Here is a 10,120-nt window from a genome sequence, read left to right on the forward strand (position 1 = left end):
GTTTCTTAGAAAATTAGGAATGATTATTTCATTCCTAATTTTCTCAATTCAATTATGCTCTTGTATTTTTCTGACATTAAATTCAGGATTTTTTCTCAAAATTGCTATTGATGCAAGTCATCACCTCCGTGGCTCAAATCTCTTTGGAAAGTTTAGATGGAAGTTATTCCTTGACGATGGGGCTCCTGCTTTTAAAGTAGCATTTCATGTTGGTCTATTTAATCGAGTTCCCGATACTTTCTTTGCGAAATCACGTATTATTTTTTTTGTGTATTTGCTTTACAGACGTATTTATACTATGCAAAAATAGTGTGTGTTCTAAAGTTGTTTAAGGTTTTTTACTGTTTTGAAATCATGTTATTCTAACTATGTTTATACATACATTTTTTATCTTAATTTATGAACATATTAGTGACCAAAAACAACTATGTCCCAAATAGTACAAATACCCAGCAACTCGTTCGAGCTGAACATTCACATTAATCAACCGATAGAAAACACTTTTTTTCCAAACTCATCGAAATTTAGTATGTTAATACAGACGAAATATAGGCAAGTTGACTTCCATTAATCATTTCCATTTGTCTCTATTTCGCAGTAAAAAGACATATCAGAAATAGTAAACATGATTTTTTCATGACCTTCCTGTTTAATTCGAATTTATCGAAGAGCTGGGGTATGCAAAGTAATTGTAATTTTTGCTTGGTTCAGTGCCATTACTGGACATTCATCATTTATTTCCATTTTTTCCCGGCTCAGTAAAAAGCAAAATATATGGTAAATAGTTTTTTATGCGAAGACCTATCTGCCGAGTTTAAATTTATCAGTATTCCGTCGCCGAAACCAACTTTTATTTGCTTAGCCCATAAATAATGGAACGTTGATTAAGTTTAATTGCGGGTGGATGAGTTACTGCCCAACTGCTTTTTAAAGATTTTCTGGCTTTGAAATGTAATTTTTATCTGCATCTGCTCAATTTCTAGTCAAACATCTACTTAACATATGTGGGAACCCGCTGGAGCTTTATTATTATAATTATTATAAATTCCTATTTTATTGATTAAATTTGCAAAATTAGTTGGCGTGATTTAGGTTCATTAGTTTAGATATACATTCAAATAATACGTCATTCAAATGTTTCGTAATTTCTTCAAGAGATCATTTGTGCTTATTTGGAGACTTGCAAGACAAGAACTGTAGAGTAAAAGATATTTAATCCTAATAGATAAAGATTTATAAATTGTGGTATTTCCTTTGCTTCAATTTTTTTTTCCATTTTCAGAGAACATTTTCCATACTTACCAATATATTTATAAATTATTTACAGTACCTTGTGTCGTGAATTTTAAGTTTTCTTAAATGTTTGAATTGGTTTTATTTTTTGGTTCGTCTGAGTTTAAAGCACTATGCATTTCTATTCATGAAATGTTATAAAAAATAAAATCGAAAGATCAAATTTCCTATCGTGTATTTGAAAAACTGAAAAATAATATTTTTGTGTTAAAAAAGTTGCCGTATATTGTACCGATAATTTTCAATTGTATACCTATCCTTGTATATTGTACAAAATTATCACCTTGCATCTCTATTTAAATAAACGGATAATTTATTCGATATAAAAATATGATGCAATTTATCTTAATCAATTTTTCAATCATCAGTTTCTATAAAAAAAACTTCCAGAGGGCCCCCTGCGGAGATACAGACCTTGGAGAAAAGAGCCACCTGAGAATCGATTTTTTAAAAATAACTTAGAATACTTCATGCAAATTAAATTATTGTTCTTAAAAAAGACCCATGAAAAGATTTTTAGCATTTCGGTTTTCCAGGGATGGACTAGGTGGAGCACAATAATAGTAATTTTTTTTGCCCTTTACAATGAAAAGACGAAAAGAATGTATTTAGGCAGCTTTAACATTAAGCTAAAAAAATACACTTGATTCATATCGATAAACAGAACGGTTTTCGAGGAAAAAATATTTTTATTGAATCCGGTTTTATTTACTGAACAATTTTGTATGTAGGTTCAACATGAGCTCCTTCCAATCTTATGCACTCCAGCTCGAAGAATTGTAGATTGTTACGTTCTCCACAATGCTTGAACATTGGTTCTTATTTGGCCGCAATGAAAATTAATGCTTTCTAATAAGGTTTCCCAAATGTCTACAGGATTGGCATACACTAAAGTTTTTAAATGTCCCTAAATCTATCTCTGTCTCTATGTCTCTAAAATGTATCTAAAAAATCTAAAGGCTTGAAATCTGGCGATCGAGGAGGCCAAGCCACGGGTCCTTCTCGTCCTATCCAACGTTGTCCGAATTGCGTGTTGGGAATGTGGGAACTTAATTCAGGGACACTTATTGAAGGATCTGCTTGTACCGCATTTTAAATATCTTCTTCAGCAACCGCATCGCGATTCACGTGGTTGCAAGCATCATATGCTGCAAGTCCATACATTAAGTGCATACCAGCATATTCCGATAACGTAAATTCCATTACGAAAAAAAATCGAATTTAAGAATAAGATAAATTTTGATAAGTTAAAGTAGCAAACTCTATTGCTAACGGACAGTGAAAAATAATTTTTACCTTAATTCTACACGTTAAAAAACGAACTAATAAATAATAAAATACAGAGCCCACCAATACATGCATTCAAATACGTATTCAATAAAAATATTTTTTCCTCGAAAATTGTTCTGTTTATCGATATAAATCAAGAGTAGGTCTTTTTTTAGTTTAAATTTAAAGATACCTAAATACATTATTTTCGTATCTTTAGTCCATCCCTGGCAAACCGAAATGATAAAAATATTTTTATGGGTCCCTTTTAAGAGCAATGATGTATTCTTGTTAATTTGTATGAAAAAATAATTGAATTTGCATGAAATATTCTAAAAGATATTTAAAAAAAAATCGGTTCTCAGTTGGCTCCTTTAAAGGTTTGTATCTCAGTAGGAGGCCCTCTGGAATTTTTTTTTACAGAAACTTGTTATGTTTCTTCAACGTTTCCGGTGCAAATCCGAGAGCATGCCCACATTTTCGGGGAGACCCTGTATATGTTTGAAACAGGTTTGTAAGCAAAAATATCATTAAGTAATTATGGAAATATCTCCAAACGCGAAAAGCGTTGAAACTTTATTATCAATCAACAGTGTTAAAACTACAAGATTAATACAGTTTTCGACTTTCTAGAAATATAATTCATTAAGACGCAATTTTTTTAAAGAAAAATGTTAATAAGAGTGCTTTTAAACCTTAAGCTTTTTTTTACTTTTTTACACACGAAAAAAAAAAACAAACAAATTCTGGCACTAATTTGGATTCGCAATTCGAATTGTCAGTATTAACAGTGCAACATTTTAAACATTTGAACAAACCATGTTTTTTGATTATGAAGGCTTTTATTTTTTTGATTATGAAAACAAAATCAGTTTCAGTCTTCTATGAAGGCCCCAGACATAAAATAATGTATTCTACATTAAACTGCACTTACACTAAAAAGTAATTTACTATTTTTATTTTAGAATAATTAGCGAGATAAAACTTAAATTTCAATAGCCTGTAGATCCGCAAACGGATTTCTGTTGAAATAAGTATTTCGTTGTAAGTGAAAGAATTATCATCGAATATACAAATCAATTGAGAAATACCCTATCTACTTTGTAAGTATGCGGCTCTTAATTACTAAGAAAAATGAATCATTTGGTTTAAAAAAAAAATAAAATCACGGTATTTTAGTCTGATTTAAATACCACAAACAATTTCACGTGTGTAATCTTAGCTGCTACAAAATTGCGATGTTTGATTTCCGATATCGTTTTGGCAAACGTTCTCCATACGAACGCAAGCACTTTTTGTTCAGGTTTTATGATTCCGAGACTTTTCGGAACACTGAGAAATAATTCCGAAGCTTTCTGCTTTGAGGCTTCTAAAATAGTTGAGAGATTGGACAAATATTTGACCGGGTTTTATTCCCCATTTTCATAAATAATTGGCTTGGCCTAATATGTGAAATGAATATAAAATTCTAAATTGCTAAGCAGAAACTTGGGAAATACGGAAACCTTTCACGACACTTAAATCCCAGAAGTAAAAAGTATATAAGGACTGGCCCCGTTTTAGATGCTTTTAGTCAACATGGGCAAATCACCCGGCACTTTTCATTATTGCTGCTTAACTTAGGAACATAAAAAAGTGAGCCTATTCCATCGAATTCAGTGGGTTGATTTCGACGAAATTTATGCGCAAACTTTCCGTCACAGCATCGCGTGCGTCTGGACCAAGCATTTTCTTCAGTCTTCGTCGCGACGCCTGTTAGAGCCACTAAACTGGCGTCGGCACCTGTAGGAAAGCGCGTACAAATTTGGAAAAGTTTAATCGGGAAAGTCATTTTCAATTCTTTTGTAAACAAGTTCAGAAGGGAGTAAGGGTCACCTGTCCATTACTGTGGGTAAGTTTAAATTGAGTTTCGAGTTCTCTTCAACTTTTCCTTTCTTGTATTGCAATCGTGACTTTGGGTTGCGATAATTCCTTTCGGGTTTCTATTGTCCCAAATTCTGATTTTTCAAACATAATCCATTCTAACATTTCCAGATCAATTTTTTCACCAATAAAACGTTTTTTTAGCAACGTTTTGCCGATAATTGTTCCAAGGATAAAACCATTTTTTAAGCAATAGGTATTTAAAGTTACGTTATATGGATTAAGTAAAAGGTAACTTTTTAGGGTTTTGAGGTTTTTACTCACAACTAATTTTTTCATTTAAAGGAAGCAATTAACTAGTTTCTATTTTTCTAAGTAAACTCATAATTCCACAAGTTGTTAGTAATTTGTGTAGTGTAATTTTGTGTCGTTGTGTTAAACTATTGTCATAAACTTGTTAAATTTATTTTTTACCTTCACCTGACCTGTAGGTATTAAGAAACTCTTCGAAATTAAGATTAACACCACACTTTAACATTTCATTCAATATAAGAAAGTTCTAATACTTTTGCGATCTGAAAGACATTTGTTCTATCCTATTTATTTGTAGTACTAGAAATATTTCTAATGGAGCAGTTTTTTGGAAAGAAAGACTGAAACACTTACTTTTTGCTAAATTTTAACAATTTTTTCACATTTCACAAATTTCTTAATAGTAACTTTGCTTAACGTTTGACAAAGTCAATTCTATTGTACCGTTGTATGCCGTCATTCTCAATGCTAAAAATTGTTGCATTTAATTAATTCTTTCACTCTTGCAAATTGTATTTTGTATTTTTGCTTCGTTTCGTTACCGGTTTTGCTGGACGTGTCTTTATTACTCTGTAACCCTACAAGTTAACGTTTGATGATATTCTAAAAATATTAATGTAATCCCTCGATGAAAATATTAAATATTGACAAACAATTGCACCATGTCTCATTTTATAACGCTAAAAATCTGCATAGAAATTGATCAGAAAGTGGCTTTAACCTGAAACTTGCATTATGTGCTACAGACATTCAGAATATTAATGGCTGTCTGTTCGTGTTCTGAATATTTTACTTTCTGTAAAAAATGGAGAATTTATGGTCTGGGACACTATGTTCCATAAAAAAGCTTGTTTAATAGTGAATCCCTTAAAAATACCCACTCTCATTTCAATTGTATTCTCAATTTGCAAAATTAACAATTAAATTAGACACATAGAAACATATAATTACAATTAGACACATAGAAACTTTATCGAAAGTTTACATTAAATACCATAATTAAATGTTCAATGAATTTGCAACGTATTTATAATATTTACTTTAAATCTTGCGATATTTTTAATGAGTTAGCTATGAGTGGGAAAAATTTGTTTGTTTCTTTTCTACATTTTAATCCCTTTTAGAATTTTCAGCTCAGTTTTAAATAATTTTCTACATGCAGGCTGAGAGTGTGTAATCCTATAACTGCATATTCTACGACCAAAAGTACGCCTCCTTTGTCATAACCATGAGTCTCTCATAGTGGTTTTAAATTTATTAATATTTCCCTGTTTTGGGGGAATAGTTGGGGTTTGAATGATTTTGGGGACAATAAATGGCTTATTGTTTGGATACAGTCTTTGTGCGCTTTTATACCGACCGTTTGTATAATCTCATTTTCATATTGCGCTGAAGCTGCATAATTCATCGAAATATCTTAGAACGATCGTCTCCTAGTTGTCCTCAAAAAGTAGGAATCTGGAATCTGGTTCTTCGTGACTTAACATCATCACGAGCAGTTTTCTAATCCTTCAAGGTGTAATTTAGAAATTTAGAAAATTTAGGTTTATTTTAAAAAAGCCCTCGTATATCGCAAATATGTTTTCGTATAAATCCGCTTTTTCCTTTAAATAAAAGCATAAACAAATGGTTTGAATTATCGCACGTAAACGTGGCCAACAAGTAACTTTACCAACAAGTAACATGACGATACTGTCTTTGGAGAACCGGATTCGTTGGGAAATTTTATATGAGAATAATATTAAATTCTTATAAATGTATCTATCTGTTTTTTTTTTGGTAATGAATCCTAAATTTTTAGTTAGTTCAACTATTGCACAGTAATTGACTCTCTTTATAAATCCCAACCCTTTATAAAATATTTTCAATAAAATGTTTGTTAGCTATTTAACCTAGATTTGCGCCTTGTAATTTTCCTAATTCTTTAAAAAATCACAATAGTTAAGCAAATGGGTTCTAAAAAATACTTATTTTAATTTCGTGATTTTCTATAAGTTTTGTACGGTGTTCTTTTATTTTTGTCTAATAGTCTTTGTCTATCGCTCTGGGTTATTTTCATCGTAATTATCTAGAATTTCAAATCATTTTGGTTAGATTTAATTGTGTTAATACATATATATATATATATAAATAATCTTTATTTCCTATAGAAAAATGTGTTAATACATTTTTTTTCAAAACCAAAAAAGTTGAGAGTTGACCAAGACCAAGAGTTGAATTATTAATTATTATGTCAGACATTTGATTAAAAAAGACGTTTTGTTTCTTAGTGTGCCAATTTTAAATAAATAAATAAAAGTAAATTTAAACACATTTACAGCTTGTATGCTGATAGGTTGATTTTTACCTCACAATACAATTATTAATTTAAAGTCCTTTCTTTAATTAATGCTAAAGCAATGCAAACAAAATACGCCATACCTTGCTAGAGGAAGCCGAGATGCTGGAATGTCAATTTTTAAAATCCTTGCAGTACTATATTCCGGTAACATGTAACATTATCCAAAGTTTCCACCAGCGAGTAAATTTGAGCTTTTGTTATTTCTACACCTTTCTCCCGACTTTCAAGGGACGTCATTAAATCACACATTTTAAACATAATATTTTGTCATACGTGATGGGAAACGAGCGTATTTGCATACTGGAAAATGTGTGGCAATGGAAAACGCATCATTTGCACACTGTTTACTTCTACTTGATGAAAGTTCACCGGGATTCATTTTCAGCTAGATGTTATTGTTATTACACATTTAAATCAATATTTAGTGCATCTAGACAATATGTGTTACATTCAATGTAGTTTCTCTTCTTGAAAATGAACTGATGTGTACAATTTTGAAATTTACAACAAATATTTCCAGTAAACTAGGTACGTTCGTGCTGCTGTTCTTTGAGAAATGTGGAAAATTAACATAAAGTACAAAAACAATAATATCAGAATAAATAAGATATAAATTACATTAGGTTAATTAAAATTAATCATAATGTAAAGCGACTGGACTTCACAGTAAATATTTAAAACATTTTTCTTGGCCAACAATTCACATATTTTCAATGTAATATAAATACTTCTGGCAATAAACAATTCGGATTTATATTTGCATCTGCAATAGAGAAATAAATAATACACCAGATCTAAATTGAAGAGGTTGCAAATATTAAATGGTTTTATTTAATGGGGGAAAGGAAGGGGCATAAAGAGGAGAATAATTTTCGTTATATGTTTACTTTAGTAATTCTCATAATAAATATTTTGTTAGATAACATTATGGCTGGTTTGTTTGTCTAGGATTCGGTAACGAAAGCGATCGGCTAGACGCATTATGGCAAGCAAAGCTACTAGGAATTTTATTCTCACTCTCACTGATTTTCTCTTTTGCTTGTCTGCGAAAGGAAATTGTTTTTATAATTTTTGATTGCCGATTATTTAAAAACGAATGAATAAWAAACTTAAAACATTTGTATTTTGTTGTTCATGATGATTCGAAAATATCCAATATCAAGTCTTTTCTTATCTAACTTGAAATGCTATCAASTGTATTCGCTGCTGGAAATGGTAAAATAATGAATYAGATTTGAGGTAATAAAATACACTTTTGCAAAAGGCGCTTTATAAATCACACACCAAAAAATTTTGAAGGTAAAACCTTTTAAAAATTCAACCTGCAGCACCGAGCGTTCTGTAAATTGGCTTCGATAATAAATCTTCAAAATTAACATTGCTTTAAAATGATAAAAAGAAACGTTTTAAATTCGATTTGCATTTTCTACCGCATCATTAGAGTTGCAATCCTATACTCTACGTGCTCTGTGAGCCAGAATAATATTTGATAATAAAAGCTAAAGAAACGAAGATATAAAAATGCGCCAGACCGGAAAATTCTAGGACGATAAAGAATGTCGTATGTGCCTCGGCATAGTGTCGTGCATGCATATATGTAAAGTCACAGTCATATAAATTATTATATCAAGGTCCTCACAACAAAAAATTAAATCGAAGCAACCGAGAGTTCATCAAATGTTTCATCGATTTTCAGTTTAAACAAATTTTTGTAGAGTTTCGACCAATAACACCGTAAGATAACAGAAACATGCTTTTTCAACAGAATGTGAGTAGGTACATCTATTAAAAACTCAGTAAAACCAAACAAATTTTCCCTAAAAGAAACCGGAGATAAAATATTAATATTTTGAACGAAATGATGCACGTGTAAGCAGTTTGACTAATGCTGCAAAGCAATACAAACGTATAGCGAAATATTAATATTTTATTGCGCTATTCATGGGATAAATAAAGTCTCGCAATATATACAGTTACAACCAGTTGGAGAGAGTAAAACTTTCCGGAGTCAAGATGGATGAATTAAAAAAAAATCCATTTGATATAGTGGCAGCAATCGTCATACGAAAATATTTATCATGTTTCTGCAAAAATCACAAACATTAATGAACTCATGTTAAGTTATTAATGAGAAATATACTTTGGCATTGAAGTATGTATGCCATAAATATTTACGGGTCATGTTAAAAATCGAAGGATGTTTAAAATCCAATGTCTGGTATTAGAATAACGTCAAAACCCATTAATTATTTTCGTAAATTCAGTCAAATTTAGAGCTTCCGTTTATTAGTTTTTCTATAATTTACGTGAGGAAAATAATACATTTCCATTCGCACGAATCCAGAATTATAAAATGACGCACTTTGGATGTTCCAACAAAATTAAAATGCCTATTTTTACCAGAAATTGATCATTCAAATAAAGTACTTAAACTCAATAATCAATTAATTGAGATTTCATCCACTTACTTTTAAGAAGCAAACAGCTTTAAGGAAATTTATACCATTGAAAATCGCACGCTTCGATTATTTCAAGTCCAAATTTTAGAACATCTATTTGCCGGTTGCTTGTATTAAACCACGTAGTCTTTTTACGAATAACTAATACAGAAAAATATTTTGATCCAAAAATGCTTAAAAAACACGTTTAAAATGTAAAAAAAACTTGAAAAGTGCAAAAAAAACGTATAAGTCTAACCAACTGAAAGTGGGAAGCATACTAATACTCATTCAAATTTCGAAGACCAGAAAACCACTAGGTACAAATTTTAATTATAAAAGTAAAAATGGAAATAAATCACACACCGATGTTAACACCGTGAGCTGCGAAACGAAGCAGAATCGGATCTACTTTGATTAACAATATCTTCGGTTACATGAAGAGTATCTGCCCGATTGATTGCACATCTTTTTCAAAACATCCTGTGGACAGTTCACCCAACTGTTCTCGATATACAGGGTTGCTCATTAGTGCGTCAAAGTGCGATATCTCAGTAAATATGAAGTTTACAAGAAAATTCGTCCAACGAAAGTTTTTCACGTT

At 30.9% G+C, this 10,120-nt stretch overlaps 1 protein-coding gene across 3 annotated transcripts in view; it reads left to right on the plus strand.

Annotated features, from left to right (window-relative positions):
- The first annotated feature begins 4,148 nt into the window (after positions 1-4,148).
- LOC109538357 (potassium voltage-gated channel protein Shaw) overlaps positions 4,149-10,120 on the plus strand; it is an 86,025-nt gene continuing 80,053 nt past the window's right edge. For all 3 annotated transcript variants that reach the window (XM_048663626.1, XM_048663627.1, XM_019905570.2), the window contains exon 1: positions 4,149-4,453. The gene's annotated coding sequence lies outside the window, so the exon portion shown is untranslated. The remainder of the gene's footprint in view (positions 4,454-10,120) is intronic.

This window comes from Dendroctonus ponderosae, unplaced genomic scaffold (assembly GCF_020466585.1).
Source record: "Dendroctonus ponderosae isolate FM_Combo_2020 unplaced genomic scaffold, Dpon_F_20191213v2 Dpon_F_20191213_2, whole genome shotgun sequence".
NCBI lineage: Eukaryota > Metazoa > Arthropoda > Insecta > Coleoptera > Curculionidae > Dendroctonus > Dendroctonus ponderosae.